Genomic DNA, 13482 nt, shown 5'->3' with positions numbered 1-13482 from the left:
CCTATAAGATGAAATTTATAACTTTTAAATAAGTAAATAAATGATTTCCAGTTTAATAGAAAACCAAGCTTTACTAAATTGAAAGTATTATGCTTAAAAGGGGTAGTAACTATTACATGTTAGCAACAACACAGACAAAAAAATTTAAGAAACAAAAAGGTAGTAATATTACATTGAGTAGAATTTTAACTTTGTTACCAGTGAATTAAATGTGTCTGGGCATTTATAGAAGACTGAAATCTAAGAATGAACCATCAGTGAAGATTTAAGAAAATGTTACTTTGCATACCTTTTTTGCTGCTATCTATTCACTAGACTCTCAGTGACTAATATGTAATTGAAAGAAAAACAGGCAAATGTCAACTTTATAATATTTATCCAAATTGTATTGATTATCCCTTGATAGTTATTTCAGTAGTCATGATTGTGTAAGAACCAAATTGCTGCCTGTTCCATTCCTATTCTCACTTCCTGAATTTTACTAAAGGAACTCAGATTTTGTGCAAATATCAAGAAGTTAAGTGCTTTTGGAAAATTTGGGTCTTCTGTCCACCACAGAGAATCATAAGGTCTGAGAGTCATGGTATCTTCATTCCTCTTGTCAGTGATTGGGTTGAGCAGTCATGTGATCCAATTCTGATTAGTAATACTTGAAAAGAAAACAGGCGACAGCCTGCTTCTTGAAAAAGATTTCTTTGCTGCCTGTAAGAAAAGCATGAGAGGAAATAACTACTCTTCCATATTCCATTGATGCATCTTATATTTGTTTAATATTTTGTTTAATATTAGTGTTTGGCACTTATGAGAGGTTGGTTACAAGAACCAAGATCCTGAAACTAGCAAATAAAAATGATCTAAAAATCATCCAATTTCTGAAACTCTCATATGGGAATATGAATTCCTTCTTTCCTTCCTTCTTCTCTTTCTTCCTTCTTTCCTTTCATTACTTATTTGTGCACACAGAACTGGGGTACAGGTCAGAGATGCAGGGGTGGTGAGAGGATTCACCAGAGACAGAGCGGGGAGCAGAACAGGCAGTTCCAATTACTCTAACAATTGGATGAGTTTTCATTTTATATACCATGATCCTTATGTAGCATGCAAATTTTTATCTTCACTGTAGAGAAAATGTTATTTCATCATTCTGTTTTGAAAGATTAAATAAAAAGCAATCTACCAAAATATCTTGGTGCATTCGCCAGGACAGAGGATCTCAAATCTTATAATTTCAAGGCCGTTTTAAACTTTTTAAAATTATTGAAAAAATTATTTCAAAACAAAAATTATTGCTGTCCAAAGATCTTTAGTTTATGTGGATTATATCAATAAGTATTATACATATATAAATAAAATAATCACTAAATATAATTATTGAAACTGAGAAGATTTAATATTTATTTATTAACTACTTGAAATCAACAGTTGCTTCATATTAATGTAAAGTGTATATTTTGTAATTGTATTTTCCAGAATTAATTTATTTTGTAACTCTCTTTAATGTCTCACTTAATGGAAGATGATTAGAGGCACATGTCTGCTCTGCATTCAATCTCTCTCTTTTTTTTTTAAGATTTATTTATTTGTGCATACAGAACTGGGGTACAGGCCAGAGGTGCAGGGGCGGTGAGAGAATTCACTAGAAACAGAGTGGGGAGCAGAACACGCAGATTGTACTGCCGAGGGGAGCAGTGGGCTGGTCAGGAGAGGTCTACCATGCCATGTGGGTCACCTCCGGGACAGGCGGGAATCAAACTCTTGTGGAAGCGGCTTTCACTTTTTAGTGCTGTGTTTTAACCTGCTGTGCCACCAGGGAGGGCCGCATTCAGTCTCTTGCAGTATGTTTTCTTGGTTTGAAGGACATGGAAAAAAAATCAGGTATCAAACAGAAATGTTTGGAATCAGAAACATTATCAGTAGACTAGAGATCTTCCAGGAATCCTGCATACTAAGATAACATAGACAGACTACACTGATAAGGTTTGAGACACTACATTGCTTTGTTTTTCATTATCAGGTAGTCACAAGCAAACACTGGCAGGAGCCAGGAGAAGATCCAGTTGATTATATATCTACTTGGGAAATTTTCACTCTCCACAATCATATTAAATGTACTGAAGCATGTTAGTAACCAACCAAATTTTTATCTTTAAGAATTACTAATACAAATTCAGAAGACTGGAATGAGAAGATAGGAGCTCAAGGTGCACTTTCTGTCTGCCCTCTGAAGTGAGGTCTGTTGATGTGACTTCTTTAGCTAGTGATATTTAAATGTAAAGTGGCATGTCTCATTTCCGAATGGAAGCTTTAAGAACCAAAAAAAAAAAAAAAAAAAATACATCAGTTTGACTTGCTCCTTTCCCCCTTTTCTAGAGGAATAAGTGGATGGAGGAGATCCCATCAGTCTGATAAACAAAAATGTAGAGTAGTGCACCCTCTTCTTTTTACTTCTGGGGCAGAAGTAAACTTTGATTGTTCTAAACTAATGAGATTTGGGTGTTTGTTGATGTAGCACAACTCAGGTGTACTGCTGGTTTCATTTTATTTTATGCTCCATTAATGAAGAATGCAAGGAAGCAAACAATATAATCATAAAATTCTCTCTATAAGTTGAACAAGTTGGAAGACAAAATATGGGTTGTATTGTTTTTGAACAAAGTTTTATATGAAAAGAAATACATTTAATGTGACATTTGAAGCAAACAAGAATCTATGCAATACCAAATTAGGTTAAATTTGTAATGCTGTTGGAAGCAACATTTTAGGGTAGTTTTTATTTTTTAAAAAAATCTTTATTCATTTAAAAAATATTCAACATTTGAAACTGTGAAGACTTCTGGACTCTAAAGAAACATATTGGTGGGCTTCTTATGGAGTAGAAAAGCTTCATAGAAATTATGAATTTAAGTAAAACCTTAGTCTTTTATTTTTTAATCAATTTTTTTTTACAACATGTAATAGAAATTCAAAGTAATAGTCACAAAAACAAAACGGAAGTTAATCTTACTCGTAAAATAATCTACCAGGTAAACAGGACTAGAGTGCATATAAACAGGCAGCGAGTACAATAAAGAAGGGGGGCAAACTATATAAAGATTGATGCACCTGGATAAAGTACATAGAAGAGCTCAGTAACCTTTTCATGACATTGAAATGATAAAATCGTATCAAAAATATACAACCATAGAATTGCTATAATAAATGAAGTTATGAGGAAAAGAAAGGAATTATGTAGTCTATCTAAAGTCTTTAGACTGCATGATGCTTCCTTGTAAAAGTTATATTTAATCTCCCCTCATCAGTCTCCTTCCTCACCCATTGTCCCCGAATCCAGAACTTGTCTGGGTGACCTTTCTAATTGTCAGCTATAGTGCAGGAGAGGTGTTTCCCTGGCACATCTGTTGGAAAGGGGGCGTCTACTGCAAAGAGAGACATTCCATTTTCAATATTTCTCAGACAGTCTTCAAAGTACCTGCTCGCCCAGTTCTTGAGGCTCCGCAGGGTGCTGCAGCATGAATCAGCTCATTGCTGCTGGTTGCCTTCCCGTGCTGGCTGAGGTGTCAGCTTTCTTCAGACCATTAGTCAGTTACTGGCCTTCCATTCAGTCCTCTGCTCTTGAGTATGTGGGCTTCTTTTTACTTCTTTGCCATCCTTGGAGCAAAGTTTTAGGAGAGAATTGAGACAATATGTATATTAAATCCACATTTCCAGGTATCTCCAATGATATAATTAGAGATAAGTTAGACTAAAGCACAATCTCTAAGTCACTATAAAATCGGAAGTATATACACATTTTTGATAAGCTGCTGAAGCAGAATTAGTTTTTTTTTCTTAAAGAATGTTAATTCTAGCAAGAGCTAGAATGTCAGAGCTGCTTGCTGTAGACATACTAATTTACTTAAAAATAATACATATATGGGCCCTCCCTGGTGGCGCAGCGGGTTAAAGCACAGCACTAAGAAACTAAAGCTATTACAGCATGAGTTCGATACCCGCCTGCCCCGGAGGTGACCACATGGCGCGGCAGACCTCTCCTGACCCACCCGCTGCTCCCCTCAGCAGTGTACCTCGTCGATCTGCCTGTTCTGCTCTCCACTCTGTCTCTGGTGAAGCCTCTCACCACCCCTGCACCCCTGACCTATATACCCCAGTTCTGTATGCATAAATAAATAAATCTTTTAAAAAAAATACATATATGTACATATTATCCACAAAACACTTACTGAATGTTGACTCCAGAAGCTTGTTATACAAATTAGTCACAGGATGAATTCAAATGTAACTATTTAGGGGAGGTCATGACATTACTTCTCCCCTGTCTCCCCCTTCCCCCCACCTAGTCTTCTTCTTGTTCAGTGATTTGATTACTCTGGTTCTGACTAACATGAGCAAAAGGGAATTTATTGAAAAGATACCAGGAGGTAGAACCAAAGGGACATTGGAACTCAAGTGAGGTAGTGACTAGAACAGGCCAGTGCAAATGATGCAGGAAACAAGGAATATAGACTGTCCCCCAAATGGAAAACCTGGTTGGAATATTGCTGCTCAGGTCGCCACTGCATGAGATTGATCTTCAAGGGGCCTCTGTCTTTGCTATAATCTCTTTGGGTCAATGTTTGGGGATGTTCTCTAATCCACCTAAGTCATTATATGGGCAAATGAGCTATAGAAATTGCTCCCAATTGTGGAAAATTGGACCTGTGTAGGCACATATGACCTGCCTGTTGGCCATCCATTCCCTCATGAGGAATGCTCAAGCCAGGCACCAGATGAGCTATAGCCACAGTGGAAGATTCACTGTTTTCAAATAATCTGAAGCCCTGCTTTTGCTCACTCCCTATTTGTGCTCTTATTCATCTGTAAAAGTTAAGTGCAAATTGAATGTTCTATTCAAATCCCCTTTGCTCAGGACAACCCTGCCCTATATCCTTCTCCTTGTATTTATATCATCCTGTACATCCCTAGTATTTATTCAGGGCTTTCTAGCTAACCAGAGCTGAAGCTAGGAACTCTAGCCAGAGTTCCTCTCCAAAAAAGACCATTTAAGTATTTCTAGTATTCAGATCAGTACCTAAACTACATAGGTGTTAATCAGCATTTAATCAAGGGAGTCTATTTTACTTACTTGACCATGTGCAACACTTTAGGCATGAAAAAAGAAGTATTAATCCAAAGATGAAATTTTCACATAATATGGACTTCCAGTAGTATGCAGTGGGAGGCAAACTTCTCACGGCACTGCCATAAGATCAGAAGTTAAAACAATACATTGAATAAAATCATTTCTTGGATCAGAGCTAAATGTTTTAAATCTGTTTTTAGATAATATGACACATATATATTACTAATATTACATCTACAAATTACTTGTAAACTTGAAACTGTACAAAGATTTCAGAACAAAGGAGTCATAGCAAAGTCCATGTCATAAAATTAAGTAATTTCCTTCACCATTTTAAACAATTAAAAAATCAAATTTTAACAAGTCGAATCTAGTTGAAAGATGAATTTTTGTATAACAAGCATGAACAGATAGGAAATCATAGCATCAAACATCAAGTTGCATTATCTAGACACAGCTGCTAAGGAAATGATCTGAAGCAAAAATTTCCAACTCTCTGACTTAAGAAATCAGAACCCTGAACATTCAGGAAAATGCAACTCAGAGGAAAAATGGTGGCTTCCCTAGTGTTATCTTTCCACCTGAACAACAGGGGCAAGCTTAGTGACATGCTGATCTAAAAGAAAGTCTGATCAATTCAGAATGTACAGGAAGAGCAAGAAACATTGCACAAACACAAATCAGTCAACATTCTTACAATTCTGAGGACAGAGATTAACAAAATGTGTTCATGGTCATCTTACCTCCATCTTATAGATTAAGGAAACTTGGTGCCAGAAAGCTATGTGACTTCACTGCAGACCCACAGCTAGTAAATGACCAGGCTGGGGTTTGAGCTCAGGCAATAGAATCCAATGTCTATGGTGTCAGCCTCTAAGTCATAGTGCCTCCAAAGGCATCATGTTGGCCCATCAGCCATTGCCTCCAAACACAGTCACCGCAGGTGTGTAGCTACTAAACATACTTTGGTCACAGTGAGCAGGTAAGAGTTGAACAGGATGAGCCAGAAAGTAGCAAGTGTCACCATATCTGACTTTATTGTTGGCTAATACTGTTCAGGAAGGTGTGACTAAAAGATCTGAGGGCTCTAGTCCCTCAGGAATGTCTTTTACTCACCAGTGCTGACTTAAAGAAATAGATTTCTCTTCCCAGGCAAATGACTAAAGTGTGGTGTTTTGTTTTGTTTTTATTTTAGTCTGTGAGAAGTAACAGACTACTCTCTGGCACATCCATTCCATAGTATTAGATTTAATTTTTGGGATTTCAGTTGTTACTATATTAAAGTTTAATTTTCATTCATAGAATGATGTTTTAAACATAGAATGCATTTTATTAGTGTGGATCCAACTTATTTAAATTCAGAATATCTATGGTTTCTTCATACAATGAAACAAGAAAGTGTCACCTTGAAGAAGTGCCTCACCTTGATGGGATTCAGGACTGAAATGCATTTTTGACTCTCTCTCTACTCAGCCTTGAAAGTGGAACCAAGGATGTATAGATCCACAGCTGGGTATAGACATTTTTCTGCATTTTTCAACCCCTGATCTAGGAGGAGTTATATTTATTATACAATAAATCTGTTTTTCATTCTGTTTTTTTCCAATGTTTTAACTTTATATTAGAGTGTATTTGTAGGGAAAACTTAAAGACAAAGGCCAAATCAAGTTCCACAGTGGGTTCAAATCCATGTACTCAACAGAGGGTGGGTCTTTGACCCTGAGTCACACACTGTGTTTCTGTGCTTGGACACACCCCTAGTTTAAGAAGCATCTACATGAACTGGAGGCTTACCTGCAATCCCAGGCACTGGGTGGTCCTGTGAACTGACGGACAAGGACTGGAGACTGCTAAGCCCTGACTTTACACCCAGCTGCATCTTCAGGGATGCACAGGAAATTGCAGCCTGGAAAGATCAATAAACTTGGCTCCCCCACTCAGAAATATCATCATCTCCTTCAGGCCTGTGCCACTCTACACACTTTGAGCCTAGAACAAATGATGTTGTTATTATAGTCATTTGTTCACTTGTACATCTATAATAAACTGTGTGCTCCCTGAGGGGAAAGGTAATGTTTTCTAAATTTGTGCCTGACACGGAACAAAATTTCAGAAAGCGATATTATAGAGGACTTAGTAAATATCTCATTGAAGAGTAAATGGATGGATGAATGGCTTTTGTATGTTGCCTTCCCAGGGTGTGCATGACAGCCTCCATCCCTCACACTCACCTGAGGCAGGTCAGGCAGGTTATGCCAGTTCTGTGAGTAGTCTTGTCATAATGATCAGAGATAGAGGTGAAAGGAGGCTGAGCCTGACAGTTTCTCTATCCTCTGGCCTCTACAAGCATTTGACCTTATGAGTTATTTCCTGGATCTAGAAATCAAGAACATATGCATGACACAGAGCCTTGGGGCTGCCCTGAAAGCTTCCTATCATGGGAACAGAGCTTCCTATAATGGAAACAGTACACACCTGGTCTGTAGGTGTGGCCAGGAGAACCTGTTCATTGGCTCTGAGCATTAAACCCCAGTTCTACCGAAAATGGTCTGTAGTATGGTGATGTACCCTCCTCCCTTCTAGAGCCAGGAAAGCTATGCTTTCGTTCTTTGACTTTGGAATGAGGATAGAAGAAGCCTGTCAGACATCTGCAGCTTTGAATTGACAGGAATCCCTGTCAATTCTGCACGTGAAGAGTGAGGTTATAGGAACACCTAAATTTATTCTGGACACTTCTAACTAGTTGATGAGAACTGTGTTCACAGTGATGGGAAAGAAAGCTCTCCTGTAAATGCCTAATGGAAATTATATAACTATATTTTGCATTCAGAGGGAAAATTCATAGAAAAAACCAGAACCTCTAGTCACCATGAACATTAAATTATATGTATGAGAGTTTATATAAATAAGCAAATGGATAAGTTAACTATGGAACGTAACACCCAAATTTCAGGATACCGGAGAGATTTTTTAATGAGTGGGAGATACCTATGAGTTCTGACAAACAAATTTCTGATATATTTAAACTGGAAAAAGCAAATGACTTACTTTATGTTAAAAAAAACCTATAGTTTATATATAACTGTGCATTTTTTAAAAGCAAGTGTCTATAGGAAATATGCAAAGTGTTGTAGAGGATGGTCAAAGACAGAAAATAACTTAAAATTTTTATTGTTCATAATTCTACTTTGTGCCTTTTTATTTTTATTTTCATGATTCTATTTTGTTTACTTTTTATGAGAGCTACTTTTTATCTAAAAACAAAGTGAAAATTAAATTTACAAATGAGAAAAGGAAATAAAAACTTTTACTTTAAGAGATATTTATTGTTTATTTTTTAATTATGAAAACAAAAATGTAGACAAGGAGATGGAGTCATAGATAACTTTTAAAGAAAACACACAAATTGCTACTTAGTTTTTTAAATATATATTTTAACAGTTTTAAAGAAAAGCTAGTTAAGTCACCAGTGAGATGTTACTTTGGGCATATCAAGCTGGAAACTATTTTTTAAATACTAATAATGATCTGAATGAGAATAGGTGAGACAGACACATTTCTTTCTACCAGTGGTGGGGTTTATACAATTTACATTGACACATTCATTGAGAACAGCAATTACAAAACATACTATAAAACTTAAAAACTTTTACTTTTATATTTTACCTACAAATCCTATTTCTTGAATCTGTCCAAAGGAAATAATCAGCAATATGATAAAAAATTTAAACATGAAAATCCTCATCACTGTATTATTCATAAGAACAAAAAATTACAATCTGTACACTCATTATTACAGGAATTGCTTAAGGATAATATTATATAGCAAGTTAAAATCTTAGGCTCAAAGAATATTTAATGGTGTTAAAATTTTATTTTATAATATACAGTGAATTCAGAGATAAAGGTATTTAAGGTCTGAATTCCACTTTGTAAGTAAATAAGTATCTGAGTATCATATGTATTCATTCATACAAACATAAGTAAAAAAATGAGAGAAAGTAAACCAAACAATCAAATTGGTTATAGCTGAGGTTTCAATTAGAAGTCATTTTAATTTCTTTGTAACTTTTAAGCAATGTTTAGGTTTTTCATTTATAATCCAGAGAAATAGTAAAGTTAAACTAAAACAATATTCAAAGGAAAAAGAAGATAGGTTTTACAATTTCTCTGACTAGCAGCTAACAAAGAAGCCATAGGTCAAGCTTATATGGTAGACTACTCTTAGGGAAATATTTTTTAGGAAAGAGAAGATCAAGAAAAGCCATAATATCTACTTGTTGTATGGATACACTTTTAATGTAGAATATCTTGCTGTATTTTTAATTTGGAATTGCCTACTTCAAATATACATGTAAATTCTTTGAAAGGTCTATAAATATTTTAACAACATCCAGGGAATTCGAACTGATTTGTCTGGGTTGTTTTTTCTAAGTACAGCCACTTATATATAGCCATAAAAATTTTGTTAAGAAAGATCTGTGATTTCATGGTTCGGCTCCATCGCTGGTTAAAAGCCACAATGAGACAGGATTTTAAGCGTCTGGATTCAGAGGATAAAAGAGCTCACTTTATCTCCCCACATTCTCCTGGAGACAAATGCTCCAGATATCAGTCCTGGCACCAGCAAATGCCCCCCAGTTGTTTCCACAAATTCCTCATCTTTACATAAATGTCACTTTTGCTCAGAGCTTTTTGGGTTTTGTTGTTGTTTTTAATAGGAGGGGAAAGATTGTTGGGTAAAAATAAACTTGAAACTAATTTACTCTAAAAATTATTTCTGAAAATTACAATTTGGTATACTTTTGTAGTGATGTTACTTAGTCATCATTCTTGATGAGAAAAACTCCTGCCAATTTCCTCATCTTTCCTAAGGAGGCCCAGATCACAGAATAAAAGATATTGATTAAATCTATTTTCTGTCCCAATTTGCTCTATTCATGTAAAAATATGTTTAAGAAAACAATGGAAACCACAATCAACTCTGAGACTGGGCAGTCTGGTCCAGATTTGGTAAACATTTATACTTTGCACTTCCTTTAAAGTAAACAGAAAGCTCTGGTGTTGTCTGGAGAGCTGCCTGGGAGTGCTAATGAAAGCACCCCACTTGGTCCAGGAGGTATGTGGCAGTGGGGTGTTACTCACACATATACCTGGGAAAATTCAGTGTTCCTGCAAAGCACAGGCAGCAACCTGTACCATGAATATGATTTGTCTAAATCCTTTATATTTACAGACATTAAATCTTAAATTTGTCTAATTAGTCCTAGTGTGCATTTGATTCTTTTTGGTTCTGAGTTACATCAGGAACTTTTATCCTACCTCAACACTTTAATCCTACCTTAGGGAGTTTTTTAAAATTCCATATTTGGGGTATAAGGCTGAAATTTAAAAGATTCCTTCATTGGGTTCAATCTCCACATCACTTTAGGCATCTTTTTATCATAAGAGGCTTGTCTTAGAATCACCTTATCAAAGGCAATTTGTGATCACTACTACTCTACTACTACTCTCACTACTAACTGCAATATTTATCTTCATCTCTAAATCATGTACTCAAAGTAGAGTTTTCCAGAGATGAGGCAGCATGACTAATCAAGATGTATGTAAAGTGTTAGCAGTTGCAGATGCCAGCAGGCACGTCCACATACTTGGCACATGTGACATGTCAACTCACAGAGAAGCTTCTCATGAACTGATGAGTCAGCGCTTTGTGGGTTAGCAAGTTCTGGGCTCTAGGGCATCTGTTCCTCATTCGCCTGTCCTATCCCCAAAGCTTTTTGATTATCCAGAGTGATCGGAAACTCTTTGAAATAATATTGTATTCTGTTCCTGTTGGGTTAGGTAAGTGTAACTTGCTCATCTTCTACCTTCTGACTGTAATGTTCTAGTTAATCAAATAAAATGGCATTTTATGAAATAAATTAGATCTCAGTGCAATTCTAACAGGCTTTTTTTTTTTTTTAATAAGAAAAAACAAAGTGGAAATAAAAGTTTCCCCTGGCCTAAAGATGTTCCCCAAACGCTCCCTGGTGAAAACAGAATGACACAAACACTTCACAACCAGCACCACGACCCAGATGGAGTGACTTATATTCTGCTGTTGACCTGCCGGGTGGTGAGATGCCTCCAAGAAGCCTTGGTCATTAACTGAATTACTCTTGGAAATTTTTCTTAACCTGAACAGTGCAGCCACTCTTCAGAAACCCACTATCCAGCCTCCCTAAAGCCTAAAGTCAGAGTGAAAATCAATTTGAATCCAATTTTGCCATGACTTTTGACAATTTTCCTAATCTGACTTACAAATCCTCAGTTCATTTATCTATAAAATCTCTGTCAGGTCTATAGCAGGAATTAACTGAACTAAGTATTTAAAGTTCTATCACAAAGACACACAAATGGCCAACAAACTCATGTAAAGATTCTCAGCATCACTAGGAAATACATAGCAAAACCACAATGAGATATTACTGACAAAGGTAAGAATTTTAAAAAGTAGAAAATAATGAATATTGGTAGGAAGACAAGGAAGTTATAAGCCCATGATATTGTTTGCAATAATTTAAGTTGGAAACTGAAAATCAGTTTGCAGTTTTTTTGATAAGTTAAATAAAGTATTTCCATATTAGGGCCCTCCCTGGTGTTGCAAAGGATTAAAGGGCAGCACTGTGAGGTTTTCTGCAGCCACTGCAGCATGAGCTTGATCCCCTGTCTGGTAGGTGACCCACATGGCATGGCAGACCTCTCCTGACCTGCCCACTGCTCTACTCAGCAGTGTACTTCATCAGTCAGCCTGTTCTGCTCCCTACTCTGTCTCTGGTGGATCCTCTCAGTACCCTGCACCTCCAACCTGTACCCCAGTCCTTGTATAATAAATAAAAAATAAATCTTAAAAAAAGAATTACCATGTTATTCCATAATTCCATTCCTGAGTATGTATCCCAAAGAACTGAAAACAGGTGCCTAAACAAAATCTTGTATATGAATGTTTAGAGCAGAACTATTCCAATAAACAAAACATAGAAATACTCCAAGTGTCCATCAACTGAATAATATATAAACATAATATCTTACATCCTTAAAACAATGTTATTCAGCCATTAAAAAAGGAATAAGCACACTACAACATGACTGAAACCTTATGTGAAATATGAGCATCATATCTAAAAGGCTACATCTTATATGAGTCACTTTATTTGACAGTATAGGTAAATCCATGGAGACAGAAAACAGATTATTGTTTGTCATGAACTTATAGGAGAATGGGAAGTGTATTAGATAAATGGTTATCTTTTCAGGTGATGAAAATGTTTGGAACTATACAGTGGTGATGGCCACACACTATTGTGACTATGCTAAATGATGCCAATGTAAATTTTAGTACATGTATTTTACCACAATAAAATGTTTTCACCTAGTAAGTATTTAATAAGCATTATTAATAAACAACTTTGGGCATTTTCTTGTATTTTCAGAATGATATTTCCTGACAACTCTTATCTAACAATATTATGGCTTGGATTTTATTCTATTATTGTCTAATTGATATATGTCTTGTCTCTCCCACTAAAATGTATGCTCTGTCAAATCAGGACAGGACCTCATAACCTCTTGCCAAGCTAGTTCTGAAAACAGACAGAACATCCTTGTAAATTGATTTGGGAAGTACTGAATAAGTCATTTGCCCCCAGGTCTTTACCCTGTGGGCCCACATTGAACTTTGAAATTCCATCTTGGGAAAGCCTCCTTTGAATAAGGTATTATGTTTCTACCCCACCCCTGTTGAAATGTAGGCCTGTTATCCAAAAGGGCTAATACAATGTACCGATAGACCAGAAAATTTAACACCTGAACATGAATTAAGCCAGTCACCAAAAAACCAACCAACCCAAGCATCTAACTAATGGAACTTTGCACAGGGAATTTTGTGGCAGGTGACTAAGAAGACAAGTTTGCTTATTAAGGTGAGTTTGGGGAGTGGCTACTCTGGAAAAGGGGGGGGAACTGAAGGGGAAATGAGAAATTTTAGAACTAAATTTCACTTCACTGAGATTTTGCCAAGATTTATGTTGTAACCAAAACCATTCTAGCTACCTGCAGTACAGTCCAGGTATTCTTTCCTTCAAAGGAATAAGTGAACAGATAATGTCTGGAGTAAGTTTAAAGGGGCCTCTTTTCCAATGCTTTCTCACTACCACTATAACTGAAATTATAATAATAGTACTTAACATTTATAGAACTTATCGTGTATTAAATAATTTATATGATTATTTCATTCATGTCGCCTGTATAGTCCTATAACATAGTTACAAGGATTATTCCTAATACCCTTCTTACTTATGCCCACCCCTCCCTCCCCTCCC

This window comes from Condylura cristata, unplaced genomic scaffold (assembly GCF_000260355.1).
Source record: "Condylura cristata isolate star-nosed mole 26May11 unplaced genomic scaffold, ConCri1.0 scaffold00001, whole genome shotgun sequence".
Taxonomy (NCBI): Eukaryota; Metazoa; Chordata; class Mammalia; order Eulipotyphla; family Talpidae; genus Condylura; species Condylura cristata.
This window is presented reverse-complemented; position numbering follows the sequence as displayed.